The 17,526-nt window shown below is 35.8% G+C and overlaps 1 protein-coding gene across 4 annotated transcripts in view; it reads left to right on the forward strand.

Annotated features, from left to right (window-relative positions):
- Positions 1-17,526, forward strand: part of SPOCK3 (SPARC (osteonectin), cwcv and kazal like domains proteoglycan 3) — a 488,708-nt gene that overhangs the window by 165,159 nt on the left and 306,023 nt on the right. The gene's annotated exons all lie outside the window — the stretch shown is intronic.

Genomic DNA, 17,526 nt, shown 5'->3' on the forward strand with positions numbered 1-17,526 from the left:
GATATTTATTATTGGTTAGCTTCTTAAAATACTAAATAAGAGAGCTTAGATAATGGGACAATTCATACAAAAATTAATTACAGTAATAAGCAAATTAGGTAACATGATTATGCCAGGATGTCTTTTATGTTTAGATACATATCTTAGATTACTGATTTAGGCTTCTGAACTTTATCGTGCCCATTTTTATTAGTTGATACTAGTCACTTAATCCAGTTTTCAAGTATATTCAAGCACATTCACTAGGATATAGATTTCTTTGTGCAAGATTTCAAAACAGATGACTTTATAGTCTCTGTTTCAGTTAATAAAAACTTCCATTTAAAACAGAGCAGACTTGAGACACCTGGGTGGCTCAGTGGGTTAAACGTTGGACTTTGGCTCAGGTTATGACCTCGTGGTCTGTGAGTTCGAGCCCCGCGTTGGGCTCTGTGCTGTCAGCTCAGAGCCTGGAGCCTGCTTCAGATTCTGTGTCTCCCTCTCTCTCTGCCCCTCCCCTACTCATGCTCTCTCTGTCTCTCAAAAAACGAATAAACGTTAAAAAATAATTAAAAAAACATAAAATAGAGAAGACTGATAATTAGATTCAGCTGGGGTCTTAGTAAGACCCAAAAGGAAAAGCTATATATAACACTAAGGTTCTCCCACATCCACTCACAGTTTGTGCTTCTCTTTATGTACTGGAGAAGGAAAAGCAGGAAATATACATGAGATAGGAAGATGCGCATGAGAATAGAAACACCAAGCTCAATGCAGTCATAAGCTATATAAGTAATTAGATTTGTTTGCTAAATTCTGTAATATTAGAACCAGAGACTCTTCCTTTTAAAGTCTGGAAAAAAAGAAATTTCTGCTTTACATTGACTGAAGTAACCTTATGAAATATATGACTTCCTGAAGGAGTACCATTTAAAAATAGAAATCATTTTTTAAAATTTCTTTTTAACTTTTACTTATTCTTGAGGGAGAGAGAGAGAGAGAGAGAAAGAAAGAGTGTGAGCAGGGGAGGGGGAGAGAGAGAGAGAGGAGAGGGAGACACAGAATCTAGGTAGGCTCCAGGCTCTGAGCTGTCAGCATAGAGCCTGATGTGGGGCTCAAACTCATGGACTGTGAGATCATGACCTGAGCCGAAGTCGGATGCTTAACCAACTGAGCCACCCAGGCACCCCAAAATAGAAATCATTTTTAGGAATGAGTTGTAATGTGTTAGTAGGGGAAGCTTGGGGTACTTGGCTATGTCATTTAATATGTGTAATGAATGATTTCTGAGTGGAAACCAACCTGGGTGGACCTAGCTGGGGACTGTCATCAACATTGATGATAATCTGCAGTGTGAAACACTCATTCATATCCAATCCCCCCTTTAATATTAGTTTGTTTCTCCTATATACTTCATGTAATTTTATTATTATTATTATCCAGAGTGTTTATTTGTAGAGTCTACATTTTATATTCAACAAATTTGTTTTTGGATTTGGTTAACAATATAAGTCAAGCCAACTGTACTCAAAGACAGGCAATTAAAAAGCGTAATGACATGCAGACTGAGTTATATCTGCAAGCTTTCTTGGGAAATGAATTTTTATGATGGACTCATAATCCCTGAAAAATCAGAATTTTCTATGAAATGGATGTTAACACTTAAATTTGCCATACTTGGTGCATCCAATTACAGTAAAGATGCATGTGTGTGTTTGATAACTTGTTGAACTACAGTTTATCGCCCGTTAAGAAAAAAAAAAAAAAGGAGAAGAAGGAAAGATTGCTGTAGGCAGCTGCCAAACCCTGGTAAAATTGATTCAGTTTCATTTTCAAAGAGGTTTTTAGCCTACTAATTTGTCAAAAATATCATATTTATTGGGCAGAGGGAAGCTCATGACATGATAATAGCTAATATTTATAGAGTGTCCTATATCCAGTCACTATTCGAAGTATTCAGTATATTAGTTCATTTAATCTTTGCAACAACCTTGTCAAGTAGATGAAGAAGGTGAAGTACTTATTGAACTCTTACTCAAGATGGTATTCCTGCAAAGTGGCAGAGTCAGGATTTGGATTCAGGCAATCTGACCCCTGAAACCCATGTCCTAATTACTATGTGACACTGTCACTCATATGATAGCATTAAAATGAAATAATGACATACTATTTTGAATACCAGATTTTGAAACAATATTTTGTAGATTATCAGACCCTGGGTTTTGGCTGATTGAACATGCACAGTTGATGTTTTGCATCAAAAGAAAAAAAAAGAAAAATGGAAAAAAGTTAGATTGAGATACATGTATTTGTTTTCTATTTGTTTTGGCTTTCAGTCCTATTAACTAACCTATCTGTAGACCATACTGAGGAGTGACAAAAATTATCCTATTCTCATTTAGCTCTGAGTAAGATAGATAGTTCACATCATTTGGATAGAAGAGCTTGAGATATGCTGATTTCAATGCTTCTTGTTTTTTTATGAGGAAGAGATCTTCTGTTAAGTACTAGTTTCAAAATATGATTGAATTTTTGACATAAAATAATTTATGACTTTTTATGAGTAGTTTTTAAATATATTTCTCATGGTGTATGGACATCAATATCACATCAATATAAGTTGATTTTCTGCAGTTTCCTTTTTGGGAGTGTTTACCTATTTCTTGAATGAAGAAAAAAGTTATCTTAGCATTATATTTTATATGCTGATATTATACCATTTTTACAGTATCTATTTTAAATTATATTTTACTTACTTTTCAATAGACTGGTCCAGAAAATATGCAGAAATTAAAGTACTACTCATGAAAATATTAATATTTCATGACAGAAATGGCATTTCTCATCACCAAACCGTTTCTACATATATGCATAAATATGCACATGCATACATAAATAAGCATACATATATTTGCATATGCATAGATACACATGTATTTGCAGCTACAAGCTTTCTTCTAGGTAAAACTCAGATGGTTGTTCATATATAGCTTATTTATCTTGTGGTTTCACTGTGACAAATTTTCTTTTTTTTAAAGTTTACTTATTTGCTTTGTTGGCGGGGAGGGGCAGAGAGAGCAGGAGAGAGAAACCCAAGCAGATTCCACACTGTCAGTGTGGAACCCTGAGGTGGGGCTCAAACTCAGGAACCATGAGATCGTGACCTGAGGCAAAATCAAGAGTTGGATGCTTAACTGACTGAGCCACCCAGGCGCCCTGACACATTTTTTATCTTGTACATTTCCTTTCACAAGTCAGAATGTTTTTTACATCGATTTCGTTTTACCACTAAAACGGTAAGAGTTTGGGGAAAATGTAATAGTTTCAACTGAATTTAAGTAAAACTATTTTGGTGATGGAAAATTCTGCTTTATAATAAAGTAAAGCATACTGGTGCCAAATATAAATTTCTTTTTATTTCTCCACATGGAATTTTCTGTGCCATTACTTTTTTTTTTAAAGATTATTTATTTATTTTTGAGAGAGAGAGTGAGCACAAGCAGTGGAGTGGCAGAGAGAGAGGGAGGGAGACACAAAATCCAAGGCAGGCTCCAGGCTCTGAACTGTCAGTGTAGAGCCTGACACAGGGCTCAAACCCATGAATGATGAGGTCATGGCCTGAGCCAAAGTCAGATGCTTAACTGACTGAGCCACCCAGGCTCCCCTATGCCATTACTTCTGTTCATTAGTGTGGCTAATCATGAGTTGACAGAATAGAATTGAAAGAAGTTTTAATGAGGATATGTATCTTCTTGAATATGACATGAAAATTTAATGTTTACTGTGACAAACTTAAAGGAGAAATGCATAGATGAACCTAGAAAAACATTTTAAACAATTCAATAAATTCTTTGAATAGATAAGCTAGAGTTGTAAAAAGCCATTTTTTTTTCCTTTCATGCCCTTAACATAAAATTGTTTCTGGTCATGGATTAATTTGTATTTATAATAGATAAGTCACTGAATTTTTTTTACAGGAATTCCTGTCAGTTGCTTAGAGAATCTACTTGTACTAAAGTGTTATATGTACAAGGATCACCTTTTATTAAAAAAATATTTTCTCCAGTATGTGATATCCAGTTGCCCGGAGATAAAATAGTTGGAAGCAAAACATGCTTTGCGTATATTTCCCTAATTTTACTATCTAATCCGGCTTGGAGTTGTTCCTCTTGGTATCCACTATGGCAGCGAATTACAATCAATAGACTAATAATAAAGATGCTGAATTTAAATAGATTGAGAGATTTCAAGACGAATCAGTTTCATGTTGTTGATGTATTTCCCCTGCTCAGACAGATTTCTGGATTATGGAAAGAAGGGTGAGGAGTGTGATTACTGACAGATCAGCGTACTTAAGCCACTTCACAGACCCTTGTCAGGGGCTTTCTTCCTAAATCTGGAACTCTGTGCAAAGGGCAGCCTGAATTCTACTGGCTCATTAGTGGCATGGAAATCAACACAAGTTCCTCCAGAAGTTGTGTGCTAGGATTCCGCTGCTAAACTTAAACTGCTGAGTCTAGGCAGGAGAGACAGATGCGTGAACAGCTAACCTGGTATCTATATAAGCCATTCTTGCAAGGATTGGTGGAAAGTTAGAACAAAGACTCAGCTCTTTCGAAGGACAGTGGGATGCTCAGCCATATACTTATTCATTGTTTCCCTGTTATCAGGATCAGTTATTAGAGTTTCATCTGCTCCCCATAAATTTCCCCATCTTTTGCAAAACATCTCACATATACGAACAGTCACATCCTGACATGTCCCTTTGCAATCAGTCTCTGGCTACAAAGGAAAAGCTGTTGAGATTTCCTCCGGAACTTTTATTCCCTTCGATGAACAGAGCTATTCATTGTATTATGGCTATAATTATTTTTGAAACTGAGAAAGACTAGTGTTTGGAAAATGCACCACCGACTTATCTTTCCCTCCTTAAAATACTCGAGCATACTTTTTAAGGGATAGTATATGTGGATTGCACAATGTAGGTATTGCCTCTCTCCCAGATGACTTTAATTTTCACTTGTTTATATGAGGATCTTTGTTTTTCATTGTCTTAGATGGTATTTATTGATAGTAGTCTGAAACAATAGGTAGGTCTGATCCATGCTTCACAATAGAGGCATGGTAGTACCATAATGCTGCTTTGTTTAAGCACTTGGGGCTTTTGGCATCTTTCTAGTGGAAGAATTGGTGTTCTCAGAATTGGGATTCAGTGGGGACAATATGCAAAGATAATTATATGATCATAATATTTTCTAAAAATGCTTTCAATCGTTTAAAATGTAAATTCCGAACCGTTAATTGATCTGAATCATTATTTGATCAAGTCCCAATAATTGATTTAGTATTTTTGTATCATTTTGGACAAATTACTTGTTAGGTATTCAAGTGCTAATAACCATGTCATTTTACATCATACATTATTTATATTATCCTTGTTGGCAACTTTGGCTTATAGGAGCCCTCTAGAAAACCTGCAGAAAAATAATATTCAACTTAGAAACTAACAGTTCATGTTCATTTGCTCTATGTTGGGTTTAGTACCTAAGAGCTACATAGTGATTCTAAGTGAGAAATGTACTTTCTCTTCCTATCAAATTTTAATGTTTAAATACAAGAATGTTATTTAGCTTGTTTTACCCAACAATCTAGGAAAATAAATATAGGAATATTTCATAAAATATAGGAATCAGAATCGTACATTGCTCTGTTGTGTTAGTATTACTTTATTCATTGGATAATAAGCATTGTGTAAAGGATTATATTTTTAATTTACAAGATAAAATGAAGATTAATAATACTTCATTTGGTTCATATCACAGACGCCTACATACATGTTTAAGAAGGTAAATTATATTTCTTTCCTTTTAATGACCTTATGTGTTACTAAATTATGACTCAAATTTATAGAGCAAGAGATTGATTAAATATACTTAAAAGACTTTAAGAAATAAGATTCTTATCTCAGACCTTGTTAACCTAACAGAGTAATAAGTATTGTGAATATTGAAAAAAACCAGTAGATACATATGGAAGTCATATTGTTCAAAGTTTATTTATTTTGGGAGAGAGATAGAAGGAGAGAGAAAGCATGAGTGGGGGAGGGAGAGAGAGGGAGAGCAAAAGAATCCCAAGCAGGCTCTGCTCTCAGTGCAGAGCCCGACATGGAGCTCTATCCCACGAACCTTGAGATCATGACCTGAGCCGAAAACAAGAGTGGGACACTTAACCAGCTGAGGCACCCAGGCACTCAGGAAGTATATTTAAAAAAAAATTAATGTTTTCATTATTTTTTTTGAGACAGAGAGAGACAGAGCAAGAGCAGGGTAGGGGCAGAAAGAGAAGGAGAAACAGAATCCAAAGCAGGCTCCAGGCTCTGAGCTGTCAGCACAGAGCCTGACAAGAGGCTTGAACTCATGGACTGTGAGATCATGACGTGAGCTGAAGTTGGACACTTAACCGACTGAGCTACCCAGGCGCCCCAGGAAGTCATATTTTTAACAAGAATCTTCCACTGACTAGAGAGGTAATGTTTAGTCCTGCCTACACATGAAAATTACTAAACATTCATGTAAAAAGCATGATCTGGGACTGATCCTGCACACTTTGTGTATGCCTCTGTGTGTGTGTGTGTGTGTGTGTGTGTGTGTGTGTTTTAAATAAAATCTATCCTAATGAGTGTGAATGTGTTTGTCTTTTAAAATATGCATTTTTTGGGGCGCCTGGGTGGCGCAGTCGGTTAAGCGTCCGACTTCAGCCAGGTCACGATCTCGCGCTCCGTGAGTTCGAGCCCCGCGTCAGGCTCTGGGCTGATGGCTCAGGGCCTGGAGCCTGTTTCCGATTCTGTGTCTCCCTCTCTCTCTGCCCCTCCCCCGTTCATGCTCTGTCTCTCTCTGTCCCAAAAATAAATAAACGTTGAAAAAAAAATTAAAAAAAAATAATTAAAATATGCATTTTTTATTTTGTGCAGATACAGTGGGGAATCACAGGGTATAAGTAATTACTTATCAAAATAATTCTTCTCAGTGATTCTGTTTGCAGTACAAAGAGATATTTCTGGTGTTGGTGGTACAGTGGTGAGCATAGCTGCCTTGCAAAGAGATATTTTTGTCCAGATAGCTTTATTTTGAAGGCAACCACAAATGTCAGGGAATTTTAAATAACCTAGTCACCTTTTCAGATCTGGTACCAGAAACAGGTGCTAAAAGGGTTTAGGAATGGGTTTTGGGAATCAAGGAAATCCCCCCAAAATAAAAATCATCATTAACACTGAACAAGTACTTCCTATGTGTCAGATATTATATATGAGGCAATCATTGTACTAATCTTAAAAAGTGGATATACTCTTTAATTTGCAAAAGAAACTGAAGTTGAGAGGGGTTGATAAAGGTAACAAAACTAGTAAGTGTTGTGGCCGGGATTAAAATTTTATTAGTGGATTAGAAGTCTATTTTCTCTTTCAGTATGCAATATGGCTTTAGATTTAGCTCATCCTGTATGCACATTTTTGGTCTGTTTCTCAACTCAGAGATACATCGTTTTCATGCAAAGACATGGTAGGAATGACACAGGGGAACATAGGTAGCTAAAAGGTCACCCATCAGGTACACATTGGATCACATTTAAAATTGCTCCTAACAAGGAAAGGATGCGTTTATAAATTTTATTCTAATTTTCAGAGTGTAGGAATATAGATTTTTATACTCACTTATATAATTGTTATCTAATAAGTACAAGTGTTGTTGCATTGGGGTGTATTTCTATCGCCTGGGAATAACTTGCAGCATATCTGTGAGACAAGAAATTCTTTCAAAGATGTACAAAAGCTTCTGAGGAATTCCTTCTTGGAAGTTACTTTTCATTGATATCCTGGCCACAATTCTCACCCCACTTCCTTATGTGAAATGTGGAAAAGAAGTGTATGCGTTTGTAGCATTGGCATTGAAACTTAGAGGCGGTTTTGTCCAGCCACTCATACGGTTAAGGGACTTTTGCCCTCTTAACTGTTTCCTATGTCCAGCCTTGACTTTCCTCTTGGATATGCCGTTCCATCTTCACAAAACACTTATTATTTGAAAATTGCTTCTTAAACTAAAATCTGTTTTCTTGTGTCCAATTCTTGGCCCTGTACTCTTGATCAAGAGTGAGTAAATTCAGCCTTCTACATGAAAATTATTTGAATATTTGGAAATAGCCAGTATGGTACTCTTTTTAGAAGACTTTAAATTGGTTAATTAATCAATTAATTTTAAAATTAGTGAAAAATTTTTGATTAGAATACTATGTTGCTCATCATAGAGATACATTAGCCACAGTTTCTTTCAGTTCTAACATTTCATAAATACTTTTTTTATAGATTGGCAATTTTGCTATTTAGTCCTAGATATTTTTTTTCTCTCCTCTTAAGCATATTTCTTGATAATTCTACCAGGCTTTCCTCCTTTGTGCATTAATTGCATGACATAGCTGAAGTAAATGGTTGATAGGCAGGAGAGTTGAGTGGGCATTTGACTGGGTTATCTAGACATGAGTGTAAATCACTATTATGGAAATACAGGCTATATTACCTTATGCAAGTAATTTCACCATTATAGAGTTGTTTTCCCTTAATATGAGTAAGTTCCTAATTCACATAGTTGTGAAACTGAATAAAAAATTTTGCAAAACCTATGCATTCAGTAATATGTGAAATGTTCAGTAAGTGCTTTTCCTTCTCTCGCTCCTATTTCTTCTGAATGAAGTAAGTAAGCTTTTACTGCTTTTATGCATTTGAAAACACGTTTTGTCCTAACATAGGAATTTGTTCATTCTATGTAGTATTTCAACAATCAGAATGGCCATATAAATTATTGGACTCAATACTCCTGAACAATAGTTACTTTAAGAGTTTTTATGAAAAATTTATCTTCCTTGACACATTTGAAGGAATTTGTAATTTTTAAGACTTTGAGTGAAACAAACTGTTGCTTTACCATATTAAGTAACATACCTTACAGTTTTGTAATTAACATAATGAGATGTATTAGGCTTGTATGTGGCACATGTGTATGCTGAAAAAGAATACCAGTGGTGGAATCAATAATTCATATTTTGTTTTTCCAGCTTTTCCAATTGTTAATATAAAACTCAATTTTATACAATTAAAAAACAGACTTTGTAAAATAGTAATATCAGAAAGTCTCCTTTGTTTTATTATTATTTTTTAACTTTAAATAATAAAGATATTATTAAGGCTTTTTAAAAATAGACTTCATTTTTCAGGCCATTTTAAATTTATAGCAAAATTGAGCAGAGATTCCCACATACCCCCTTTGCCCGGACACATACACAGTCTTCCCCATTGTCAACATCCTCCACCAGAATGAGGGACCTGCACAGACACATCGTAATCACCTAATGTCCCTAGTTGATGTCATTGTCATGGTGTTATACATTGTATAGGTTTAGACAAATGTAGAAAGACACGAATCTGTCATTACGGTATCATAGAGTGTATTTACTGCTCTAAAATCCTCTGTGCTCTGCCGATTCATCCCTCCCTTCCCCTAACCACTGGCAATCACTGATCATTTTACTGTCTCCGTAGTTGTGCCTTTTCTAGGATGTCATATAGTTGGAGTCATGCCATGTGTAGCCTTTCCAGACTGACTTTGTTCACTCCCAGTATGCATTAAGTTTCCTCCGTGTATTTTCATGGCTCGATAACTCATTTCATTTTAGCATTGAATAATATTCCACACAGTTTATGTATTCATGCACCTACTGAAGGACTTCTTGGTTGCTCCTAAGTTTTGGCAATTATGAATAAAGCTGCTATAATCAACTGTGTGCAGGTTTTTTTTTTTTGTGGACATAAGTTTTCAATTCAATTGGATAAATACCAAGAAGTGTGATTGCTGAAACATATGGTGAGTGTATGTTTATTTATGTAAGAAACTGCCAAACTGTCTACCAAAGTGGCTGTACCGTTTTGCATTCCCTCTAGTAGTAAATGAGAATTCACATCACTTATTTGCATAATTTGCTTGCCCTTTAGGTATTTCAGACCGCAACCCTTTCAAAGCGTCAGGAAATAAACCATCAACTGTTTGCCCATTTTATCTAGAAATTCTGTGTACATGTTCAGAATGACTTGGTTATTTCTGATTATATGCGAGCCCATCTTTTTAATCTTAAGAAAAATATTATTTTACTTTATAGAAGGTGTTTTAAGTATGAAAAACTCTTAAATATGGATTATTTTTCCTTCCACATATTAATTTTGGATATGTTGGTAGATCAGGGATATTATAATCAAGCCACTCCTCAAACTCACCTGGGGAGTATTTTGTGTACCTAACTTCATACCTTGCCCACTGCATTGTCAGCTCAAGGAGTGGATCCCTTCCCTGTACTTCCTACTTCTCACAAACTCTCCAACAAATGCATTCGTTCTCGACCTGTTCTGAGCTTAAGTTAAAAAAAAAAAAGTTATGTAATTCCTTATTCTATTCCTTGTTTTTATTCCCAATGCTACAAGTAGCAAATACATTGCATTATCTGTTACTTTGGGATATTTATTACTACATCTGCTATATCTAATTAAATGACTAAAGAAAAGCCTAATGAGTGGAAGAATGGGAATTTGAGTATGATTTTGTCTCATTCAAATACAAGCAGATGAGTTTGGTTATTTGATACAGTACTGATTTTTGAAGAAGTTATACTTTATTGTGTTTAAGTTATAATTTACATTTATTATTTAGTTTTTTGACGGCAATTTCACTTCTTTAAAGAGCATTTTCCCAGGATTTTCATGTACATTGTTTCATTTGACCTTCACTCACACACAAAATCTTTCAAAGTTTACAAGGGGAGTAAGACTGTTGTTAATTGTAACACACGAAGAAACTGGAAGTAATTTGGGTTTTGTTTGCTCAGGTTACATCAATATTCATAAATGCAATTGAAATTAGTATTCAGATCTAGATACTAATGTTGTTTTCTAACATGTTTTTGTTGTTTCTGTTCATTTATTAATGGTTTAATAACAAAACAGCCTACTAATTTAGCTCACTTTGTTAAAGTGTAATTTTCAAGTGTCTAAAAAAGGCTGCCATTTGTTGAAGACTTACTACATACTGTGAGCATTTAGCTTTTATCTCACCCAATTCTCAATATGAACTTTCATTTTTATTGCTTTTATTTTGCTCCCATTTTTATTCCTTTCCATGCTCCCATTACACCGAGGGAGAAAATTGATGTTTAGTGAATGAAAATAATTTGCCCATGATCATACAGCTATTCAGAGTAAGAACCAGAATTCATATCTATTTCATTTGATTCCAAATTCTGAGGCTTCTCTGAATCGTGACCTGAATCAGCTTTTATGCGGCATGGGGGGGGCGGGGATCTAGCTATTTCCATGATTATTCATCATAACTTCAAGTTAAACTTCTTAAAGAGGTTGCTGTTGCCACTAAAAAGGATTGAATTCCTTCCACTTAGTGTAACTTTGCACAAGATCATTTGATCCAATGCATTTGGCTTCTAATTTCTGATCTTTAAAACGAAAGTTTGCAGGGGTGCCTGGGTGGCTCATTCTGTTAAGTATCCGACTTCGACTTCGGCTCAGGTCCTGATCTTGTGGTTCCTGGGTTCCAGCCCCTCATTAGGCTCTGTGCAGACAGCTCAGAGCCTGAAGCCTGCTTCAGATTCTGCATCTCCCTCTCTGCCCCTCCCCGACTCACAGTCTTTCTCTTTCTCAAAATAAATAAATAAATAAATAAATAAATAAACAAATAAACAAACAAACATTAATAAAAGTTAAAAAAAATAAAATGAGAAGTTTGCAGAGAATGATTTCAAAGCTTTCTTGTAGTCCCTAAGTTTTATTTTTCTGGTATTCTGTAAGTCCTGTTAATGGCATGTTAATGAATACATCTTTGAATGTAAAGGTTGACATGTAACAGTTCTGCCAATAATTTTTATTCATATTACTTTTTAAAAAGAGTAGCAGTTTTTCATTAGAAGGATTAATTTACTTTTCAAGAGAACTTGGCAAAAGTAACATTTTAGAATAATATTTGGAGAAAACGTGGTTAGCAACTTTATCAAATTTATTTTAAAATGCTTTATCATCAGCATATAGCTGGCTGACTGAATATCAGTTAGTTTTTATTAGGTTTGTACGTTTTACAATGTTCTTATATGTTTCATATGATTCAGTTTCATATGATTGGAAGAATGGGGCTTGCTGTTGTTAACTTCATAGTTACTTAACTTTACATCATTTATCACCTAGTCCTGTGCCTTCCCACTACAGTATAAAATTATTACCTACTATTTTTTTTAGAGAGAGAGAGAGAAAGAGAAAGCACCAATAGGGGAAGGGGCAGAGGGAGAGAGACATAGTAGGAGAGAGAGAGAGAATCTTAGACTTCGCCCTCAGCACAGAACCTGATGCAGGACTTGATTCCCCGACCCTGGAATCATGACCTGAGCTGAAATCAAGAGTCGGATATTCAAGTGACTGAGCCACCGAGGGGCCCCTTACTTACTACTTTTAACCATCATTATAAACACAAACTAATTATGGCCATTCTGCAGTGGAGATGGTTGTATATCCAGTTACATACAGAACATTTAGAAGTTAAAATAAATTTTAGTGCAAGATAGGCAACAACATGTTTAAAATTCCAAACTTTAATGCAGGACAGGAGGCAACATTATCTTAGGAAAGTTTTATGGGCTTGGAAATCAAGTAGTATTGGGTTTGAGTCTGGGCTGTACTATTTATAGCCCTTCAAATTTGGATAAGTTAATTAACCCAAGGCCAAAGGTAATGTTTGCAGATTAACATTTAACTTAAACCCTGAAGGCTCTCAAGAGATAGTTAATAAAGAGGCAGGGAAGAGGATATGTAAGAAAACTCATAGGCTGTTGTTTAGGTTCCAAACATCTTAACAGTTTGCATAACACTGTGATATATATATTTCACACATTTAAAAAATATTTTCTCTTTTCTGTGGAATATTAATAACTGGATTTATAGCTAGTTTATAGCTAGTTCGGGTGTATCTTTTAAGAATTTTGCAAACTGTAACTTTTTTTTTCTCAACAACACTCTAAAATGTTAAGAATTCTTATCAAAAAAGAGACAACCCAAAACCAGACTCTTAACTATAGAGAACAAGCTGATGGTTACCAGAGGGGAGGTGGGGGATGGATGAAATCCGTGAAAGGGATTAAGAGAGCACATTTTTCATGAGAGTACTGAGTAGGGTATGAAAGTGTTGACTCACTTTATTGCATACCCGAAACTAATATAGCACTGTATGTTATACAGCGTATGTTAACTATACTGGAATTAAAAAAGGAATTTCCATCAAACAAGGAATGAATGACCATATAAATTCCTGCTTAGTTTTGACACTCTATACTGCAAATTTTGTGTAAATTTTGAGCACTATTTTGTAGTAAATGAAGGTAGGAACCGCACCTATGCATAAATTTATATCCCCAACCCATTTTAAATCGAAAACTTTGAGAAGAAAATAGAGCTTTTATACACACACACACACACACACACACACACACATAATTTTATATGTATATGTATGTGTGTGTGTATGTGTGTGTGTGTGTGTGTGTGTGTGTGTGTGTAATCTGCTGTTAGTCCTAGAAGTAAACTGTTTCTATTAGCAAGGCTCTCATCATTAGATTTTAATGACTATTGTCTCTTAAGCTAAGAGTCAGTAGTATGGGTTGAATTGTGTGCCTCAACAAGATTATGTTGAAAGCCTAGCCCCCTCATACATGTAAATGTGAGCTTATTTGAAAATAGAGTCTTTGTAGCTATAATCAAATTAAGATGACATACTAATTCAGGATGAACAGTAATCCAACATGGCTGAGGTCCTTATAAAAAGAAGAACAAATTAAGAACAAAATAAAAACATTAAAAAAAAATAGGGACGCCTGGGTGGCTCAGTCGGTTAAACGTCTGACTTTGGCTCAGGTCATGATCCCGTGGTCCGTGAGTTCGAGCCTCACGTTGGGCTCTGTGCTGACAGCTCAGAGCCTGGAGCCTGCTTCAGATTCTATGTCTCCCTCTCTTTCTGCCCCTCCCCTGCTCATGCTCTGTCTCTCTCTGTCTCAAAAATAAGTAAAAACATAAAAAAAAAACTAAAAAAAAGAAGAACAAACTAACAGATAGACACATAGGAGAAGGCCATGGGACCCTGGAGCAGAGATTGGAGTTATGTTGCCAGAAACCAAGAAACACCAAGAATTGCCAACAGTCACCAGAAGCTAGGAGACATGTGGAGTAGATTCTCCCTCTGAGTATGCAAGAAAGCACCAGTACTTCTGACACCTTGATTTCAGACTTCAAGCTTTCAGAAATGTGAGAGAATAAATTTCTGTTGTCTTCAGTCACACAGTTTGTGGTACTTTGTGATGGCAGCTCTCAGAAATCAAGACAGTCAGTGTCACCAAAATGATGTTTAAATAATTCCTATAATTACTAAACTTATTTCAGAAGCATAGTGGTTGATGCAAAAATCAACACAGAGTAATGTCTTCCCTTGATCTAAATATTGAAAATAGCATATATTAATTATACCTTTTAACACGTGAATTTTTGAGTACATAACTTTTTATATAAAGAGTATGTGTGTGTGTTGGATGAATGTTCTTCCTTAAGAAATATCTGTTTTTCTGGCTTCGCCATACTGATTTTCTTTTGGAAAAACATACCTCCTTCCCCAAGATTTCAAAGGTTGATATTGCCCCAAACCAGGGAGTGCTTATGTGACCTACATCTGAACAAATACAGTCTTCCTTGTCCCTGTTCTCAGCAACTAGTTTAGGGATGAGAACATGACCCAGATCAGGCTAGATTTAGAGGATGTGCAGGGGGAATTATAAGAAATAGAAGCTCTCTTTTTGCAGGTATAACTATATAATATGACACAAGTTTGGAGATATCCAGAGTGACATTAACAAGAGTCATAAGCACAGTTCAGTTATAAAATGAAGCAAGTAGAACCTAGCTCAGAATAGTTTGGGCATATCTGAAATGGGCTGTGACCATAGGTTCCTTTAACCTTTATTTCTTTTAAGCCAATTTTAATCAATTTGTCTTATGTCCAACTAAAGTATCCACACTACATAGAAACTACTACCTGGAACTGAGTTGTGAGAAATCCTAAATGTTTGTAGTTGGTCGAATTGAGGCAGGGTTCCCAATCTTGTATAAGAAGTTGTCATGCCATGCTTTATCATAGGAAGGCGGTAGCTATTCTGTGGCCTGTTGACTCTGGTGTCTCATAACATGTACCTGTTGAAGCTGGTCTTTTCCTGGACCATGAGTTAACTGTGCTTTTTCCTGGAAAGTCTAGATGTTGATAATACATATGATTGCATATGTCCCAAAGCTTTGCTTCATTTCTATGGCTGCTCTTGTCTTGTGTCAGTAGCTTAAAAAAAAGTAGTTAAAAAAAATAGGACATGAAAAACTTCTGACCTTCATAAAACCTAAAATTTCATATTATGTAATTATATTTGGAGGGAGGTTCAGGAAAATATTTAATATAAGTTCTGTCAAATTAAATACTTGGTGTGAACCAGAGTTTCTTCAAAGGTCAGAGTCACTTCCTCTCATTAGTTTTTCTAGGTGCCACATTAATCTATGGCAGCTTCCTTGTTTCTCTCTCATTGACTCCTTGTGATGGAGAGTTTGAGGGCCTCCTGGGAGCTTGTGCTGGAAGAGTGTGCATACGGAGCTTGACTTATGAAAGCAGTGAGCTCACCTCACTCATGGGCTACCATGCTGAAAAAGCCTGGAGATGTTTCAAAAAGTTCTTGAAGAAGGTTGGACAGTGATAATGTAAAATCTTCTATCTGGATAATTTGGATGAACCACAAGCCAATATCCTTACTTTCTCCCTTGTTTTGAGAAAGAGTGAATTGCTTTGGTGGGGAGCTAAGCAGCAACAGTCTCCAATTCCCATTCCAAAGGTCTCTTCTCTAAGAAATGCCTAATTTACAAACCTAAGTCTTCAGCCTGTATTACCACTTGATAAGCTCTTTCAAGTAGTAATAATAAAATAAGGAACTGGATCCAAAATCTCACCCAGGGAGAAATAAACATTTAGTGTGATCTCTGAGAGTGAAATTACAGAATACCAATGCAATATAGACCTCTCGAAATGCTCTGGTTGTTGGCATAACTGGATAACCGGCATCCATCCCTCTGATCCATATTATTTTTTTAAGCCATAAAATTCTAGAATGTCATTTTTATTAGAATATAGCATATACAAACAATGTATGATTCTATAACTGTGCTTAGCCATTAGTTGTATATTTTCATTGTAATGGATTTTACTTGGGAGACACAAGGGTATAAGAACAAATACAACTTAAGAGTAGATCCTTCTAGTTAAGAAGGTTTGAGTTTCAAAGGATTTGTTTTGAAGGCATTACTACCACCAATCTTGTGTTTGAGAGTCCACTGAATAACCATCTGAAATCATCCCAAATAACCAAATAATTGCATCAGCAAGAACATTTTAAAGTCTTGTGTGTGTGTGTGTGTGTGTGTGTGTGTGTGTGTGTGTGTGTGTGTTTTCTTCTGTACCTGGCTTATAGTAGGACTGAAAAAGTATTTCTGGTTGGAGCTGGGACTCAGCCCAAGACTGCAATAGGGATGAAAATAAATGAGGTCAAGGAAGACAAGTGACATGCTTAAAGAATAAACTGTCAAATGTTAGGTGATTTCCACTTAATTTAGAACACAGAAGAAAAGCAGAAAAAGGCAACTGTGAGGCTGGACAATCAGTCCTAAATATCCAGGGAAATAAGTTTTGGCATATCATAAAGGTATACTAAACAGAACTCAAATAGTTGAGACTATGTGTCTGTCTTATTACAAATGTCATCTTGGGGTGCCTGGGTGGCTCAGTCAGTTAAGTATCTGACTTCAGTTCAGGTCCTGATCTCATGGTTCATGAGGTTGAGCCCTGTATCAGGTTCTGTGCTGATGGCGTGGAGCCTTGGGATTCTCTGTATCTCTCTCTCTCTCTCTCTCTGTGCCCCTCCCTGACTCATGCTTTCTCTCTCTCTCAAAAATAAATAAATAAACTTAAACAAAAACTTAAAAAATAAAAAAGATGAATGTTATCTTCTATCAGTGGGCATCAGTAGGGAGATTCTGACTGAAATATTTTTTACAAGGTATGTTAAATGGTCTTTCATAAAAAAATTAAAATATGAAAGTAAAAACAAGATTATCTAATTGGGAGTTGTATTCAACAGAAAGTCAAATATAATCCTATCTTTAATGATTTTACTTAAGCTGTGGTGAGGAATTTTATCCAGCTCTAGCCTGTAAGAGATGGGGGAGGTGCAGGTTATTAAGGTAGACCCCTTCAACAGGATCGCCTACACAGAATGATGTGGGATCACATAAATATGGGAAAAAATAGTATTTTCAGAACTTCTGATAGTATGCACATGTCTGAAGACAGGACATCTAACCCACGGGGAGGAGAATGAAGATTT

This window comes from Felis catus, chromosome B1 (assembly GCF_018350175.1).
Source record: "Felis catus isolate Fca126 chromosome B1, F.catus_Fca126_mat1.0, whole genome shotgun sequence".
Lineage (NCBI taxonomy): Eukaryota > Metazoa > Chordata > Mammalia > Carnivora > Felidae > Felis > Felis catus.